The 20,213-nt window shown below is 36.0% G+C and overlaps 1 protein-coding gene across 10 annotated transcripts in view; it reads left to right on the plus strand.

The window, feature by feature from the left end:
* Positions 1-20,213, plus strand: part of KLF12 (KLF transcription factor 12) — a 437,715-nt gene that overhangs the window by 321,529 nt on the left and 95,973 nt on the right. The gene's annotated exons all lie outside the window — the stretch shown is intronic.

Below are 20,213 nucleotides of genomic sequence, written 5' to 3' on the forward strand. Positions count from 1 at the left end.
GGGAAGCCCTAGGATGCCAGGATGCATCAATAGTTAATAAACCTCATTCCGGTCTAAGTACATGTGTGTAAACACTGACAAATGCTGGTACAGATAGATGAAGCAAAGGGAATATTCTGCAGAGACCTCTTAATTACAGATGGATTTCAGAACTTACAATGAGGTATTTTAAAGAATCATATTTAGAGACAAATTGATCATCTTTGTTACACAATTTGTAAAATTTCTGCACGGAGGTTTGCTCAAAGTTAACACTCAATGTGTACAATTGTGTCCTTGTCTTTCAGCTCTTAACTGTCTTCTCAATTACTTAATGTGTATGACTGTTCCACTATTGATTTCTCCTTCCTCTTTTTGTTTGCTTTTATTCTTGATGTCTTCTGTCAATTCAAAAACTGTCATAACTCAAAACAAAAAAACAACCCTAACACTTCAGCATAATATCATTAATACACTAATGTGCTAAATAAGAAAAGGATAAAATATCAGCTCAGCATGTAAATAATTAGAGGATTTGGGAAGATATCTATTGATCTGCTTCTAGCACTTCTGGCACTTTCCTAAGAGCATTAGGATGAGAAAGATGGCTATAGTAGAAAGGTGATAAAAATCAGAGTTTTCTGTGCAATGGAGGTAGCAAGATTCAAAAACCTTGGGCAACTAGTTCATGTTTGTCTTTCCAAGTCAAAACTAAAGGTGCCATGGTCTAAGAAAGATCCAAAGGTGAGCCTGCTTTCTTCTCTTTTGGGCCAGGGGTAGTGTCAGGGATGAGAGGGAAAGATGAGAAAGAATGAGGACACTTACAGAGATTGACACTTGGGTCACACTGCCTTGTTCCAAGCTAGCCCTCCTTTTGCAGGCCACTGACCAGACCCTAAACCACAGGGTAAATATCTCAGGCTGAAACTTTTTTCCTTTCCCATTCAGTTCAGTCCTGCCTCATATACAACCATATATACTTGCATTTTTATACTTGCATTTTTAATTTAGTGCCCTGTGTTATTAAAATTAGTATGTATGGCATGAACCTCAATATGCTAGTAATTTTTTTGCTAAATGTCTAGTATTATGCATTTTACTGGTTTTTAAAATGAACTTTTATTAAATCTTGGATAGAAAAAAGGCTTCCTTTGATTTGAAATGTAGAATGTTAGCCAAAGTGCACTTTCTCCCAAGATATGCATGTGTGTCTGTTTATAAATAAAGAAGAACACCACTGGGTGGCTAGAGCAGCAACCCAGAGGCACCCAGATTTATATAGGTGTATGTAGTGAGGATACTGAACTGCACGCTTGAACTGAACATTTCCACCATTTTCATTGTTATGCTTGATTCCCACTCATCAGCTGAGCACCAGTGAAGTCAGATACTTTGGAAGAAGTGCTTGCAAAGAGGCCCACAGATGGGCTCTCCCCTTCCTTATTTCAACATTATTGATATTGTTCAAGTCAGAAACACTGTGTCTAGTAACTGACAAGGTCAACTGCTAGCAATTCATATAACATCTGTTTTGGTTTGGTCTCATTTTTTTCCCCTGATGATAAAATAGGGTCATTACCTTTAACAACTTGACAAACGTAATTATGAATTAAGTGTTTAGAGAAAGAGCAATAAAGGCACATAGTTAGAGCAAATTATTATAATTAACTCCAATTCTAGACCAAATAATGATGTTTTTTAAATAGGTAAAATTTGGCTTTGTTACCCAGAAAACCTCTCATTTTCATCTCCTCTTTTTCTCTTAATTCCAGACCTTTGTAATCTTCGTTTTTAATGCAAGTAGAATTATCAAGTTTTATTACAATAAAGTATAAATAAATGAGTAATATCTGAAAGAGAGCCCTCTCTAGAGGAATTTCTTCCTTACCAGGATCAAGTTAAAGAATAAGGGTTTAGATATTATAATTTAAATAAAAGCGAGGTGGTAGGGGAGGGGGAGAGAGGAGGAAGAGGCTAAGGAGGGCTGTTCCTTTTCCAGCTGTTCCTTGCAAACTTACAGAATCCATGTTACTGTCTAACTCACTCTGTGTCTTACTGGCCTACTCTCTCAGATCTTGATTATAATTTTGAGAGAGGATCAAATACAATCTTAATTAGTAGCTTTAGATTCGGTGAGCATCCCTCACTTCTGTGACTATTATCAATTATGTTTAAGCTAGTTTAGACCTTTAATGTCTTCCATATTTTTGTTATATGGCTTATGTGAGATTCCTCTTTTTGTGAAGAGAAACAACTTGTGAATTTCTGAAAACAAAGAAACATCTTCAGTACTTTTTTTTTCATAAATGCCCTTTGTCAGAACAGATATGGTAGCAAGTTAGATATTGTTTCCATCAGACTTCCCCTGTAGCTGGCTCAAACATGATTTTTTATTCTTTCCATAGTCAAACATCATGGTTCTTAATTTGGAAAATAGCATTTAATGATCAAAGAAGTCAGAAATCTTGGGTTTCTTTTTTTTTTTTTTTTCATTATTCTAAACTTCTTGAACAGTTAACACCCTCCTTTTTTTTCCTTTATCTCCTCATGATGATTGTGTTAATAGCTTTTAAATCACAGTAGAGAATGTACTGGAGATGAGAGAGGAAAGGAAACAAAACACATTGCTGAGAGCATGTTTTTGGCAGATTCTAGGAGAACTCATATAGTTTTTATTTAATTTGCCTCATGATAGTGTTTTTATCCTGCAGATAAGGAAACAGAGGCCCAGGGAGTTTTCTATCCTTAGATGTCCATAGCAAGTGATTTGCAGAGTTCATGTCAAACTCCTTTGTCTGGAAACCTGCAGTCCTTCATGATGGGGTGCTCACATTTCCCTGTTTTTAATGTTAAAGCTTTAAAAATCTCTGTGATATAACTACTGTGGGTTTTTTGTTTTTGAACTTTGATCTCCAAAAAGCATACAACTTGTGTAATACAGTTTTAGACTCTAAGCTTCAAACTCATTGTTACTTTAAATGTAATCTGGTTTAGGGAGAAAGAATTCTGTCACAAATATATTCTCTTCTCAGAAATATATACAAAAAAATCATTTAGCTTCTTTATATCTGAAATCACAACATAATATTGGAATGTAAATAAATGAAATGCAAAATGAATGCTCTTTAGACAAACATTATTGTTACTGTTATTTCATTTTTAAAGACTATTGCTGAGAAAATAATAGGATTTCCTGTGTGTTTTAGTGTAACACGAATGCTGACACTTCCAAGACCACACCCCCAAATCGATGTTCCCTTTAGAACTGCTTTCTGCCTGGCTGTATAGGGAAAAGTTGTCTAAGGGTTGAAAGGGTCCTATCCTTTTATTTTCACTCCTTAACTGAAAGATTTGAGAATGTTCAGGTTATATCTCTTCTCTGCTGATAAGACTGAGTTGATTATGCTTTTGAAAAAAAGTGAGGGAGAGAGAGAGAATGTATTCTTTAAATTCTGTGAGTTAAATTATTTCAGATTCTCTCTTAGATGCTTCCCAGATTTTTGGCCTATCAAGAGGCTGTATTTTCATTAAATAAGCCTAATAGGTGTGGGACACTTTCACATCCCCACTTTAGAGCCTACAAAGAAATACTGTTTGAATGAGATCTGTTGGTAGAAGTATCTTTCCTGGTATGGGGCTGCTGATGGTAAATCAGGGAAGCCTCACTCTTGCCGGTTGGGAAAGTGCTATTAGGTTGCTCTTTGTTTTAGAAGGAGGTCAGGAAAAACCCCTGGCTTACTGTGAGGGAATTCAGATGAAATCTAAAGTAGATGATGCTTAGCCATCATTGACCCAGTAGTCTTCTAAGCCTGTAAAAATTTTGAACTAGTGATGACTTAATAACTCAGTCCCTGGGTATTTAAGAGCAAGTAGAGACCACATGGACATACACAGTTCCTTTTATTTGCTTTCGTGGGACAGTGGTGGTCCCTCTTTAAGTAAGAAAAATGTAATGATTAAAAGTTATCATTTAATAATTTAATTGTTCATCAATTACCAAATTAAATCATATATTCATTTGACAAGTCATTCATTCGTTCATCCCCACGTTATACGGTAGATATACAGAAGGAATGACTTGTGGTTCCAGATCACAACAAGGAGCTTATTCATAGTCAAAGTACCTGAGATGAAGTAAAGTCTGTCCAATGGAATAAAAGCATGAGGTGTTGCCGTTAGAGAACAGAGGGAAAACACGTAAGTCAGATTGGAGGAGATAAGGGTGAAGGCGTGTGATAGAATGTGTGAGTTTATGATGACTGTCCTGATGTGAGTGAGAGAGAGATGAAGCTGCTTAGAGAGGTAGATGGGAACTAGATCAAGAAGGACAAATTTATTCTGAAGACAGTGGGACACCACCAATGGGTGTTAAACAGAAATGGCATAATCAGCCTGCAGCATTGCACATACCAGACTTATGGATGGTGGGTATGATTGAGCAGATTGAGTACTATCTGTCCCAAACGGTGCCATTTACATCCTCTAGGATATGAACAGTGCAGCAGGGGTCTACAACCTCCTGTGGAACCCAGGAGCTTGTGGTACAAACCTTATGTATGTGACATGTATCACATTTTTGACTTTCCAATTTGTTGAACCCTTCAGGGAGCAGATAGCATGTCCTAGACTTCTTTTTATCTCCAAAGCTACTAGCTTAGTGTCTGGTCAGGCAGTTTTTAAAGACTAGAAGAAGCATTAAGTGAACTAGGCAACCACTGGTCTCATGTGCTTGTTTGTAGGAGAGGGCAGGAGGAGACGGACAATAAGCATGTCATCACAATGTGTACCTGAAGAAGGGAAGTGTTATGCAGGTAGAGGAAGGAGATGAGGGCTAGACAGTGTCGAGGTGAAGGGCAGGGTTACTGTTTCATGTGAGTTATTCAGAGCTGAACAAGGATAAGATTTTGTTCAGGTGAGACCCAAAGAGAGATGGGATCAAACCACACAGGTATCTAAAGGAAGAGCATCCCAGGGAAGGAAGAGCATCCCAGGCGAGGAAGTGATGCATACAGAGGCCCCAAGGCAGGAGCACTCTGAAGTGAATAAGTGACCAAATTCAGTGACCAACTTGAGAACATCAATTATGGTTTCATTTTATAGAGGAAACTGAGCTCCATAGAGACCAACCGTCTGCTCTGACACCATATACCTAGGAGAAACCGTCAGGACTGAATCTCTTTACTCACGCATGCATGCTATTATAAAACTTCTCTTTTTTTTTTTATTAAAAATCATAAATTTACATAGGGCAATGTTTTTGATTCATTCTGTTATTTTTTCCCTTCCCCCCACCACTCCCACCCCTCTTTTCCCTCTATACAGTCCTTCCTTCCTCCATTCTTACCACCCTCCTTATTCCTAACCCTAAACCTAACCGTAACTCTAACGCTAACCGCTCCTACCGCCCATTATATGTCCTCATCCGCTTATCAGCGAGATCATTCGTCCTTTATTTTTTTGAGATTGGCTTATCTCACTTAGCATGATATTCTCCAATTTCATCCATTTGCCTGCAAATGCCATAATTTTATCATTCTTCATGGCAGAGTAATATTCCATTGTATATATATGCCACAGTTTCTTTATACATTCATCAACTGAAGTGCATCTAGGTTGGTTCCACAATCTGGCTATTGTGAATTGAGCAGCTATGAGCATTGATGTGGCTGTATCTCTGTAGTATGCTGATTTTAAGTCCTTTGGGTATAGGCCAAGGAGTGGGATAGCTGGGTCAAATGGTGGTTCCATTCCAAGCTTTCTGAGGAATCTCCATACTGCTTTCCAGAGTGGCTGCACTAATTTGCAACCCCACCAGCAATGTATGAGTGTACCTTTTTCCCCACATCCTCACCAACACCTATTGTTGCATGTGTTCTTGATAATCGCCATTCTAATTGGGGTGAGATGGAATCTTAGGGTAGTTTTGATTTGCATTTCTCTTATTACTAGAGATGTTGAACATTTTTTCATATATCTGTTGATTGTACATCTTCTTCTGTGAAGTATCTTCATTTCCTTAGCCCATTTGTTGATTGGATTATTTGTATTCTTGGTGTAGTTTTTTGAGTTCTTTATATATTCTGGAAATTAGCGCTCTATCTGTAGTATGAGTGGCAGAGATTTTCTCCCACTCTGTAGGCTCTCTCTTCACATTACTGATACTTTCCTTTGCTGAGAGAAAGCTTTTTAGTTTGAATCTATCCCAGTGGTTGATTCTTGCTTTTATTTCTTCGGCTATGGGAGTCCTGTTAAGGAAGTCTGATCCTAGGCCAACATGTTGAAGATTAAGAACTACTTTTTCTTCTATAAGATGCAGGGACTCTGGTCTGATTCCGAGGTCCTTGATCCATTTTGAGTTGAGTTTTGTGCAGGGTGAGAGATAGGGGTTTAATTTCTTTCTGTTGCATATGCTTTTCCAGTTTTCCCAGCACCATTTGTTGAAGAGGCTATCTTTTCTCTATTGCATATTTTTGGCCCCTTTGTCTAGTATGAGAAAATTGTATTTATTTGGGTTTGTGTCCATGTCCTCTATTCTGTACCATTGATCTACCTGTCTATTTTGGTACCAATACCATGCCGTTTTTGTTACTATTGCTTTGTAATAGAGTTGAAGATCTGGTATTGCGATACCCCCTGCTTCACTCTTTCTACTGAGGATTGCTTTAGCTATTCTGGGTTTCTTATTCTTCCAGATGAATTTCATAATTGCTTGCTCTATTTCTGTAAGGTACATCATTGGGATTTTAATTGGAATTGCATTGAATCTGTATAGCACTTTTGGTAGTATGGCCATTTTGACAATATTAATTCTGCCTATCCAAGAACATGGGAGATCTTTCCATCTTCTAAGGTTTTCTTTAATTTCTTTCTTTAGTGTTCTGTAGTTGTCATTGTAGAGGTCTTTCACCTCTTTTGTGAGATTGATTCCCAAGTATTTTATTTTTTTCGATGCTATTGTAAATGGGGTAGTTTTCCTAATTTCTCTTTCTGAAGATTCATCACTTATGTATAAAAATGCATTGGATTTATGAGCATTGATCTTGTAACCTGCTACTTTACTGAACTCACTTATGAGTTCTAAGAGTTTTCAGGTGGAATTTCCAGGTTCCTCTAAATATATAATCATGTCATCAGTGAACAGGGATAGTTTGAGTTCTTTTTTTCCAATTTGTATCCCTTTAATTTCTTTGGTTTGTCTAATTGCTCTGGCTAGAGTCTCAGCCAGAAAGAGAAGTTAAAACTTCTCTTTTTTAAAGGGAATTTGCAAATAGTTGTTTAACCCCTTCATCCTCCAAATCATGCAAAACAAATTGTTCTTTTAAAACATTTCTTTACTCTGTATATTTCTTTTTGACCTGTATTCTAGAAGACATCCAGTTAGTTTGACTGGTAGGCAATTTGTTAAAGTATGTAAGTTGTTGAATACATACCACATACATGCAAGGAAAAATGTCCATACTATTGTGAATGCAATTATTAATTAAAGTAATGGTGTTTGTATCAGTTTCTTCTTCTTTTTTACATTTTTTTTTGTTGTTGTTGATGGATATTTATTTATTCATTCATTCATTCATTCATTCATTCATTCATTTATTTATTTATTTATTTATTTATTTATTTATTTATTTATGTATGTGTTTGCAGAGCTGAGAATTGAACCCAGGGTGTCACACATGCCAGGCAAGTGTTCTACCACTGAGCCACAATCCCAGTTCCATGTATCAGTTTATTCTTCCCCAGTGGTTTTTTTCAAGCATATCTTGTTTTTTCCCTCAACAATGAATATCATTTCCCCTGATGAATCAAAACTGTCCACTATCCTGGATAGTTTTGCACATACTGTTATCTCCTAGTAGCCTTTAGGTAATTTTATTACTAAAAATGATGCAACCTTAGTTCAAAATGAGAGCTTATTCTTAGAATTTTTTTTTGCATGAATTTTAATGATCATTAAAGGATATCATATGAAGGCTGCTGAATAGATGTTGCTCTTTTGAGAGCAACTTGTATGTCTTTTCTTTAGGACTGACATTTTATACTGTATGCATAATACTGAAGAATCTATTTGACACCCCCATTCCATAGACTGTGTTTTAAAAGCCTTCCTAGTCATTTGGAAATCATTGGGCTAACTGAATGGTGATTCATTTTTTTTAAACTGCCATGTCTCATTCTGTTTTGAATTCATTGCTTCTTGATAGTCAATTTAATAATTGAAATCAAACTTTTTAAAGACAAAAGTTTTTATTTTTTAAGTAGGGATTCCAAATTTACATCATGGATATAATGAGCTTTATTAAATGCATGTTATTAATTTTTGCTACTTTTATATTTTTAAAACTTATTTTAAAGTTAATAATTTCTAAGAACTCATGCTTTAAGATGTCATGGTATTTCATGTGGTCATACAACATATTCCAAACTGATTGTGTGTATTAATTTGCTTTCAGTTGTGTGACACACTTCTGTGAAAGCTTTATCTTGCTTTTTCTTGCCAGATGTTCTCTACCTCTAATCATTTTGCAAATTTATTTACATCATTTGTACTTCTTACCTATATATTCTTAATCGGTGTAACTAGTGAGTGAAGGTAGTCATTTCTCATGCATTTTTGATGTGTGTTGACACAAATACTCAGTGATAATGCTGAAATATTAATAAACCTCATGACAGGTTCCCAGAACCATTCATCACTATTTCATTTAGTCAAAGTACACATGATGAAAACCAAACAGTAATACATTTGAAATTAACCCAGTTCACCAGGATGCAGTGTCTTTTATTTTCTTGTCAAACGCTCTAGACCCTCTCCTCTTATTACTCAAAATGAGTTGTAGCCATTGTATCATTATTTTCCCTTACTTTATATCATTTTCCCACACACTTGAATCTCATTGAATGTATATACTTATATGCATCAAATAGAAGTAAAAAATTGAAGGATACCCTGTCAGGGAGAGCCTGCAGCTGAAAAGTCTGATATAGACAGACCAAGATATCTTAAATAAGAGTGACTCTTCCCAGGGTGACGTTTTACTTGGTCATCTCTAGCCATATTTTACCATCAACTTCGACAGTCACGTAACCAAGGGTAGTCAGCCTGTTTGGATGCAGCAGATCATGCATCATGACTTATCTAAAAATTAGATTCCAACCCACGTATAGTAAAAATACCTATAAATGCTGAAAATATTCCTGATTAATCCAGTGCAAAATTACTAGTGGTAGGGGAAAAATTCCAAACTTTAACATATAAAATAACAACTAAAATAAAATTCCACCAAAGTTTATAGTTTTAAAACTCTGATGTATTGCTAATTAGTATTATTTAATTCCTACTTGCAGAAAAGCAAATCTAATATATAAAAATTAATGCTTCGGCTTAATGTTTTAACATTAACTTAAATGTAATTCTTAGCTAAAATTGTGACTTTATCAACCTAAGTTGTAATAATAGAGTCAAATAATATTTCCAGATAAAATTCTGGGTCCTTCTTAACTAAACTTACATGACCAAGCTTGATATATCAGTGGAATTGGAAGCATATTCCAAGGGGGTTTTAGGAGATGACTAAAGTACTAATATATTTCAGTATTATTTATAGAAATAATCCAAATGAACATATTTGCCTATTTTTCTAATTTAATTTCCTAAGTTTTTGGAAATTTTAGTGACATTCTTTTAGGAAATAAATGTTTCTGGTAGTTCTCCTAACTTCTCCCTAGACTCACCTAATGACATATTTTTAAAAATCAGTAATAATAGGTACATTTATTGCATTGTGATTGCAGAATATTAATTCTTATCTCCAGGGTTTAGACTCCCAGAAATGTCTTGTGTTGCCAAGTATAATAGTGGAATTATTAAAATACCGAACTTGACAAGAGGCTTATTCCAGCTGCATAAGCAAACTCTGTGAAATTCAGCTTTGTTTGGTCTGTAAACTCAAGTTAACATTGATTAGCCTCTCATGGTATACAAAATAACAAAAAAATATATAATTAGCTATTGTGCCTTTTCCTCCTGGTTTCTAGAATTATATAACCAAATGGGTTATAATAGTGACAAAACACAAATAAAATATAACGCTGAAACTGTTACCCAGATGATTGAAAATAAAATCTTTGAGGTAGAATTTCATGATCTTTCAGCAGAAACATGTTTTAGTCTTAAATTCTGTAATCATTCTCCATTTTTGCCTTATATGTAAGCAAATAAGACAGAATGTGAAATTGATGTCTTATAAACTGTCCATTTTCTAATGCAAATATAAAAGTAATTTTAAATTATATATTTAGAGAAACTTTTTCTAAATGTAGTAAGAAAACAAAGAAGAACATTGATTTAGGAAAAACAAATGCCTTTTTTGGAATCAAGAGGTTAAAAATTCTCATTTTCTTTTACTGGGTAGATTACATTGCGTGGTTAAAATATTAATTTTTGTGGGCTTGTTAGTCTAGTGAAGTCAGCAAATCAGTAAAGGTTTTTTTAGTGGAAAAAATATCCAGCAAAATTAAAAATTGTTCACATAAAAAACAAAACCTTCGTGAAATTTAAAGTATGTAATCCCTTTAAATCAGCCTTACTTTTTAATGTGTGCTTCTTTGGTAACAGCTTTAGCTCTGGCTTTTTAGCTCTACATTTTTGTCCAAACTTCCAGCTCAGCAGCTACTTTGAAACAAATGTGGAGTTTTATAAATCTTGCCAAGCATATCTTCAAAAGACCAAGATTATACTTGTGTTTTTAAAGGGATTACATGGTAAATTATTAGTCATGAAAATGAGAGTAACAGATTGGTCACCTGCCAAAAAAAATCAGGAAGAATAAATCGGAAATTATTGAAGTAGTTCAGACATGAGCAGGCCTGGGCCTGCGCCAGGGCTCAAGGGTTGGCTTTTGAATAAGTAACAGTGACCCTAAGTGTTGAATTAAAAAAGTAATGCTTCATAATTATTAATGTATTCTTACTTATATGTCTCACAGTGTTCCTTAATATAGCCGTAGTGAATTATGTCACTTTACAGACTCGGGACAGTGAAGTGACTTCACTAGTGCCATACAACTGAGCTGTGATTCTATTGATGCCAAATTAAATATTCCCTCTACTCCTGGTTAAATGTACTCCTTCCTGCATTCTTTCTTTAAGGAAAGGATTTGTGATTTGTATTTTAGAGGAAGAATGGATAGTTTTGATGATAACTAGACTCTCAAGGATCACATGAGAGAAGAAAACAATGGCCATACCTTTGAATGGAAGGATGTCCAATTGGCCCTCATATCTACAGGCTCCACAGCTATGGAGTCAACCAAGTGCAGAGCAAAAATATTGGAAAAAAATTAGGTCTCTATTGAACCCGTGCAGACGTTTTTTATTGTGATGATTCCCCAAACAATGCTGTTTCACAACTATTTACATACATTCACATTGTGATAGATGTTACAGGTAATCTAGAGATGATTTAACACACATGGGAAGGCATACATATCTTTTGTGCAAATGCTGTCCCATTTTTATGTGAGCAGTGATGGGTTTGGGTATCCATGGGGGTGCTTCTGAACCAATCCCCAAGAAATACCAAGGGACAGGATAGAAGGAGTTTGATAGGATGATAAAACATTCAAATGGAACTCTTCTGTTGGTATTTGAAGATCCAGAACTGGAACTGACCAGGAAGAACTAGAAATATAAAAGGTAGTTATTGCTTAAGCACAATTATTGATTTTTTTTTCTTTTGAGGTATTTTTAATATACTGTAAAGCATACTAATTTTAAGGGTACATTTCAAAGGGTTTAGCAGTCGTATACTCTCATGTGAAATACAGACCATTTCCATCACCAATATGTTGTTTTGTATCCCTCTCTAGCAAATTCTCTTTTCAGCCTCCAAACACCACTTTCTGGCATTTGTTACCACTAACAGATCTTCATTTATAGAGTCATATGTGATATATTCTTTTATTTCAGGCTTCTTTCATCAAACATAATATTTTTGAGATTCTTGCATGTTGTTTGTTGTTCGATAGTATTCCATTGTGTGAGTGTCACATACTTTGTTTATCCATGCACTTACTGATGAATGTTTGGGTTGTTTTCCATTTAGGGCTATTGTATTAAGACTATATGAACATTGGTGTGCAACTCTTCTCTGGACATATGTTTTCATTCTCTTAGATAAATACCAAGTAGGAGAATTTCTGGATCCAAAGTAGATTAGTATATTGCTTTGTAAGAAACAATCAGAGAGTTTTCCAAACTGGTTACAGCCTTTTCCATTCTCACCAACAGTATACTGGTGATTCATTTGCTCCACATCTTCAACTATCTTTACCATTGATAGTTTTAAAGGCATTCTAATGTTTATTTAGTCTTTAAAGCAGGATCAGTTACATTCAAAGGAATGAATGCCAGGAGTTTGGAGGAAGCCCTGCAGTGAGGAGGCAGGTGAAGGAAGAAGAGTTAATCCAGGAGACAGCAGAGGCTTTGAGAAGCACCAAGAAAGTAGGTCCTGTCTCTTTCAGGTCCAAGAAGAACAAAAAATGAGAAGTCTCTTCAATTTAGTAAAAAAGAACTAGAGATAGTACAGATCTAGTGATATCAAGAACATCCAAGCCAGCATGCCCTGGCTAATACAAAGAAATTTTGAGTACTAATCTAATTGGAGCCTAAGATTTGAGGAAGCAAATGTAGAGATGGGGTGATGAGAGAGATGAGAAAAATAAGACCTACAGCCAGAGTAGCGACGGTCATTTGATAGACTGGAGACAGATGCCCAGAGTTGAGACAAACTTTGAGAAAGCTCTTCAAATAATTGTATTTGAAAAACCACTGCAATGACAGTGTGCATTTGTCTGTCTACATAGAATCAACTTGTTTATCTGATCATTTCTGGATAAGTTAATGTCAGGAGCAACCATGAAGTTATGTCCATTTCAATGCCAAGTATTAGACATTACGAAAGGCCCAGTGTTTGCCAGAGCCACTTTTATCTTCTCCTTTCTGTTTAATTTTTATTCTAGGTACAATATCTTTGTCTTGTTATCCACATGAACTTTGAAATGCTCCTCCCTTCCTTTAATCTTTTAACTTCAAACATGAATAAATATTTGTAAACTGTAAACCCAAAGTATAAGCTGGGTAGTGGTTCATCCTGAGGATAAAATAAGGAGCTTTCTCTTTATAGTGACCCTTTTATTTGCTATGTAAATAATACCTTATAGCTCTCTAACTTTCCCATCTCTTATTATTTGGGAGAAATGAGAATCTCCTAAGTACTTTCCAGATGTCTGTGCTCGTGAAGCACGTAGGTACTGCACAGTTGCTTGTTCACATTACAAAGAAGTAAGATTGTAAAAATCAAAATTGCAGATAAACATTACTGATGCATCCAGAGACTCCTGCTGTATACTTTGAATATACTGTTCTACTAAGTGATGCCACCAGCATCCAAAGGGAATTATCATACATCCTTGTTACACTCCGTTCATTCAGTGCTTCTTGAACATTTGCCATGTATAAGACACCATGGTAGGGTATGGAAGAGACAAATAGAGAATGTCATCTTTAACATGCCAAGAAGGAGTTCAGTTTTTGTCCACCACAATAGCTAGAGTATTTGCATTCAAAGAAAATTTCCAGTGACTTAAAGTTTTTATATGCATTACAGTAATATCTGCTTTATTCCACAGAGGAAAATCAAAGTTTTTGAGTACTCCATACACCAAGAAATCACTAGTCAATGTGGAAGGTTTGCAGGAGTCAGGGAAAAAAAATCTTTATCATGGAGGAAAACGAAATTCAAGATTATCTCCATTGTCTGACCAATTTTGGCCAAAAACAAACAAAAGAATCATCAAAAAAATTTTTTTTAATCTGCTAATTGTTAAGATGCAGACTGTTCATTTTGAAACCAGTCATGAACAGAGAGAACAGTATTAGCCTGGCTCTTTCGGGGAGGAGGGGAAATACAAAGAGGCATATGGGTCCTTTGCTTCATTGCAGGCCTATGGTCCAGCATCTTCTGCAGTGCAGAACAGTAGGACATAAGCAATTGAATCAATTTGATTTTGTAAAGGTTTCTTAATTTTCTGGGCTAGTTTTAAAAAGAAGGTTTACTTTACAAAAGTATAGGTTAATCTAAGTATCTCTTCATGGTCCTTACGTTATACCAAAAATATCCTGTAAGAAAAAATCGAAAATTGAATTGAAGATGGTGCAAAGGTCAGGAAAAGGGGCCAGGGTTTTACCTCAGTGGTAGAGCTCACGCTTATCCTACACGAGGCCCCAGATGCAATTTCCAATATATAAAAAGAAAAAAAAAAAAAAAGGCCTGAATGATACACTGACAGAATTAAAGTTTTTGAAATTACTTCACCAGGGAAAGGGAAACTCAAGGTTATTTTCAAGGTTTTTTTTTACATTTATTGAATATTATCAGACAACAGGCAGTACTGAACTATGGGTCACATGGACTCTGTACATAGAAAGTGGCCTCTATAAATATTGCATGTTTTAAAATATATCATAAGAATGTGTAATTATGTATTTATAACTTTTTAAGTGGCTATTCTGGAATGTGATGAAGAATCATTTTCAAAGGGGGCTCCAGGAGCAGATTCAGCTCCCTCACCTCCAACAGTGCATCTGAAAGGGCCACCTCACCTTTGTGGACCTTTTTTCTTTCCCAACAAGGAGTTTGGACTAAATTATCTCTCAGGTCTTCTTCAAGTCTATTGAGTAATGTTAACATACTCTAAAGACCTGAGCATCCTTGGTAAATGCCACTTGTAACCTCCCTGCTTCCTTTGCCATTTAATCACAGGGTTCTAGGGACCTGTCAGTGCTGTTGTTAGGACACACAGTGACTGTGTCTGAAATGACAGAGGATATAAATTGTGACTTAGCACAATTTGATTCACATTTGTACTCTTGTTCCTTAATAATTACTTCAATTTAAATAATCAAGTAAGGGTTTGTAATTTTGAGTTTCCATAAAAAGCAAAAAAACTGCTAAATAAGATTTAATATAATGATAATAGATGACGTCTAAGAGATGCAAAAAGTGCAAAGTATCAAGAAGTTTACATGCAAAAAATATTAATTTTGAACACGATAGTTGTTCAGGAAGGTGTTCCAACCCAGGAAATTCATTTCCTGGCTCCTGGCTTGTTACTATTACTAACAAAGGATTTTGCCAGCTATGAACTCTCAGAATAAGATAAGTTTGGTGCCAGAAAAGCAGCTTTGATATTGCTTTTTTAAAGTGCCTAAAAAACACCTAGGTTTTGTAGAAGTGTTTATTTAGTGTTCATTATAGTGAACTTTATTTTTAAAAAATTGCAATAGTAACACTAATGCATGTAAGTGAGCTACCAACATTTTTGACAAACTTGGAACCTGTGCATTCATTTGTAATTACCAGATTATCTTATTTGGGAGCAGATAACAAAACATCTTCTGCCATCCTGGATCATATTTTTTAATTTCCCAAACACAAAAATTGACCACATTGCCTGTAATGTAGTAAAACCTCAATAAATGTTAGTCGTTGCTGCTTCCTGTTATCACTGTTTTTATTGTAGACCATTGGTTAGTAAGATCATCCCTTTGTGCTAGTTCTTTTCATATTCATGCGTGCAGATGTCCACTCACATAACCTTGCACAGTTGAGCACGTTCCTAGAGCACACATGTGCCAGATTCTGTTAAATGTCAGACGGAATGAGACCCATGTATGCAGCATGGTGCCCTTGGCACAGCCCCGTGGTCCCTTGCTAACCACGAGTGAACGCTTCATGGGCTGCTGCAGTGAAGTGTGATAAATCATGTTGGTTCCCATTTTCTAATGTTTACAATAATAATGAACACTCCGTGCTTTTGTTAGAGATTATTATTAGTTCACTTTAAAACCAAAATTTCTGCTAGTATTTTTCAATGCATGTGGTCATTGTTTTGTGATGGAGTTACAACATTTGTACAGAACATAAGTGTACAGCTCAATGAATGTTAACAAATTTTACATTCAAGTGACCCTCATAAAGAGCAAGATATGGAATATTTTGAGCATTTACAAGTTTTTCTTTAGCTCTTCCACCCAGTAATAATCTGTATTATTTCAGTTCTTTTCTACCTGGTGGTCACCTGGATTGTTCTAGTGGAAGAGGATTCCCATAGTGCATGATGGCTTATTGAACACCTTTTTTTTTTTTTAACTGGGGCTTGACCCAGGGGCATTTAACCACTAAGCCACATCCCCAACCCTTTTTATTTTTTCTTTTGAGATAGGGTCTCACTAAGTTGTGTAAGGCCTCTCTTAAGTTGCTGAGGCTGGCTTTGAACTTGCAGTTCTCCTGCCTCAGCCTCCTAAGCTGCTGGAATTACAGGTGTGCACCACTGCACTCAGACACAGACATTTTTAAATGTGAATTTCAGTGGATCCAGACTCTTTTATACTCTCAAAATAAAATAAAAGATAAATGGAATTTTGCCTTGATAATTTGAATGTCATATTTTAATACTTATTAAAACATTTTTATATTCATTTCATAATTACTAAGAATTTGTATAAAATTATTGTAACTAGATATTGCTTTTGTAACATACTTTGGAATTCTGTGTATAGGTTTTTCTTTCTTTCTTGGTACTGTTTGTTGAACCCAGGAGTACTTTACCACTGAGCTATATCCCCAGTTCTTTTTTTTTTTTTTTTATTTTAAGACAAGGTATTACAAAGTTGCTAATGCTGACCTTGAACTTGGCAATCTTTCTGCCTCAGCTTCCTAATAGCTGGGATTACAAGTGTCTACCACCATGCCTGACTTGTGTATAGTTTTTTGTAAAACTACTTCTCTTCGAATTAGCAGTTCTTCTCTCCAGGATTTGGATATCTACAGTCTGAATATATGAATATGGGAAATAACAGGTCTATAAACATGGAGCGTGCAGTTGAAAATGGCCCATTCAGGTCAGAGGAGATAGGGCACATTCAGGGTAGTATGGCCATAGACCTGGTTTAAGTTAGTAGTTTACCATCTTGAGTACATTTTACCAGCCAAGAGTGTTGCAGAGATCATTTCTGAGACTATTCCATCCATAATTTGATGATGCCATCAAATTAGATTCACGTTTTGATGCTTATGTTCTCTGGTTCACCAATCTCATAATTTTACATCAGTATCTATAACATTTAGTCTGACAACTGGATGGAATATTGTATTTCATTACTTCTTTACCACTTCAAAGGAGATTTCAGGATAATTTATGTTAATGTGTAATACAGTTGAAAAAATAAGGATCAAGCAAACAAATCAAGGTACAGGAGACATAATGCAAGAACATGTAGAGAAAGCTGGAGGAGTGTTAGCTCCTAGACAGAGCATTAGGTTCTCTGTACTAAACAGGGGCAGGCTGCCATGGTCATCCACATATGACTAAAGCCATTCCCAAGGCTTCCTCAGGAAGAATACCCACAAAATATTGCAACCAACCTGATAGCTTATTTGAAATGAAAAACTGTAGATATAGCAGAAAAAAGTGAAAAAGAGGAAATGTAACTAACTGAAATTCTGCAATACCTCTTACTTTTATGAAAGTGCTCTAATTTCAATTACATCATAAGATAAAAGTATAAAAATATTTTAGCTTTTATTACATGTGAATTACACATGAATATACACTTGTATTAATAAAATCCAGTCCAAATGTCTACTTTCTGGATTTATAAAAAAACATAAATGACAGTCTAATTTCTATCATATTTTATATGTGCATTTAAATTTCAGATAAACAAAACATTAAAAGGAACTGTTAGAGACAACTTGAAAAGAATGAAAATACATTCACTTTAAAATTTGTTTCTGGGCCCACTATATGGTGCATACCTGTAATCCCAGCTTCTCTGGAGGGTGAGACAGGAGGATTGCAAGTTCAAGGGCAGCCTGGGCAACATAGCAAGACAGTGTCTCAAAATAGAAATCAAAAGGCTGGGTGTGTAGCTCAGTGGTGGAGCACTTGCTTGCACAAGGTCCTGAGTTCAATCCCCAGCCCTACAAAATATAAATATACATATATTTTTTTTTTCTGATGAATTAAAAATGCAGAACCTATTTTCCAAGGAAAAGTTATTCCTTTTCATCAAAAGCAACAAGATCAGAATAGAAAAATTCTCCACCCAAGGCATTGTGTTTTTTGTTTGTTTGTTTTTGCAGAGCTGAGGATTGATCCCAGGGCCTTATGCTTGGGAGGCAGGCACTCCACCAACTGAGCTATATCCTCCCAGGCCCTGTACCTTTTTTTTTTTTTTTTTTTTTTAAATCATTGGTTGGAAAGAGAGAGTGAGTTAGAGGAGGTCCAGGGCTGGGTGTCCTTACTCCTGAATTTGAATTTCACCTGTGTGCTAAGCTAGCTTCATTTGCAGGCTCAGCATCTACTTCTGCAAAATGGAACTAGAATATCTGCTTCTTCCTTGCCCATTAAACCATGATGAGGGAGGGCAACATCAGTATTAGCTGGTGAGTTCTTCAGTTTCTTAGTAAAATTGATCCTAAACACACTGTGGTATTCTATGGAAATTCTCTTAGAATGCTTTCTTTGACCCCATTACCATGCCCCATGCTACCTGCAGCAGATTGAATGCAATCTAAAATTATATGCATCTCTGTAACTTGGTTTTAGTATCACCCAAGAGAGTATTATTGTCTTTGATTGCTGCAAAATAGTTTCAGCATAGGTCAGTTCACAAAATACTTGATAACTGGAAGATAAAAACATTATTTCAATCACAAACAGTACAATTTTAAAAAGAATGTACAAAAATAAAGTTACAACAAATATATTGGCCAGAGCAGAGTGATAAGACCTTAAACCTTCAAAGAAGTACTGTTTTTCTTTCCGGTCTATAATTTTAATGTAAAGACCATATATAATAGAAAGTTTGAGCAATTAATTAAACGTTAATAATCACATATTAAAGTCAGAAACAAAGATATTTAAAATCTTTTTGGCTGGGTGCAGTGGTGCACTCTTGTAATTACAACGATCTGAGAGGCTTATGCAGGAGGATTGAAAGTCCAAACCCAGCCTGGGCAACTTAACAAGGCCCTCAGTATCTTATTGAGACTGTATCTCAAGATAAAAAAAATAAAAAGGAATGAGGGCTCAGCTCTGTGATAAATCACCCTGGGTTAAACCTGCTTTCGTAAGCTATAGTGGGTTGTTAGAAATGTTTTTAGTTTTCTGATATAAAGTTTAAAACTTCTGTCAGCCTCCGTCACTATAACAAATGACTGAGATAATAAACTTACAAAGAAAAAAAGGTTTATTTAACTCACAGTTTTGGAGGCTTCGGTCCATTTTCATTTGGCCTCATTGCTTTGGGTATGGCAGCACATCATGGCAGGAGTGCAGATGATGGAGCAAAGCTACTCACCTTATAGCAGGGATATAAAAGAGAAAGAGGAACTAGCAGGGGTTCCACTGTCCCCTTTGAGGGCATGCCTCCAGTGACCTAATGATCTTCCAAGAGGACCCACTTATTAAGGTTCTTACCACCACCCGCTACCACCATGCCAGGGACCAAGCCTTTTAACACGTGGATGTCTCAGGACAATTAAGATCTAAACTATAATGGTACTGCTGTGCTACTGGTGAATTGGAAAGAAGGGGAGAACATAATATAGGGTTGTTCAGTGTTAATTCACCAGGTACACCACAGTTCTTACTTCCTTTAATCTCTGCAGCTGCATGCAAATTGGTATTAACATTTCAGAGATGATAAACTCAAGTTCAGGTAACTTGCACAGATCAGAATGCAGAGTGTTTGGGGTTGAGAGTCCTGACTCTGAAACTTTTTTGCCTTGAGTTACAGTCTGGAAGACGTTCTTAGTCCTGGCATGGCAGGAATCCCACTCTGACCCGGTGTGCAATCTTATCCTCAGTAGGTTAGGGCAGAGGTAGGCAGGGATCCATTGATCTCCAGGATGCTTTCTGACTCTGGATTCTCTCATGAAGGTGAAAAAGAAACATGTCTTGAACTTGGTAATCATTTCTTTCAGACTAGCATTGTGTGACAGGTCCCAGAAATCCTCAGAGTGCTCACTTACAGGAGGCAAATGTAGTAATGAATGCCTTGCTCCTGCAGCAGGATTTTTGTGAGGACCAGACCACACTTGAGAAGGTGTTGTGTGACTCTGAGGTACACCCACGTAGATCCAGCAGTCAACCTCACTTCAGGACCGG

Source organism: Sciurus vulgaris (genome assembly GCF_902686455.1).
Source record: "Sciurus vulgaris genome assembly, chromosome: 4".
Taxonomy (NCBI): Eukaryota; Metazoa; Chordata; class Mammalia; order Rodentia; family Sciuridae; genus Sciurus; species Sciurus vulgaris.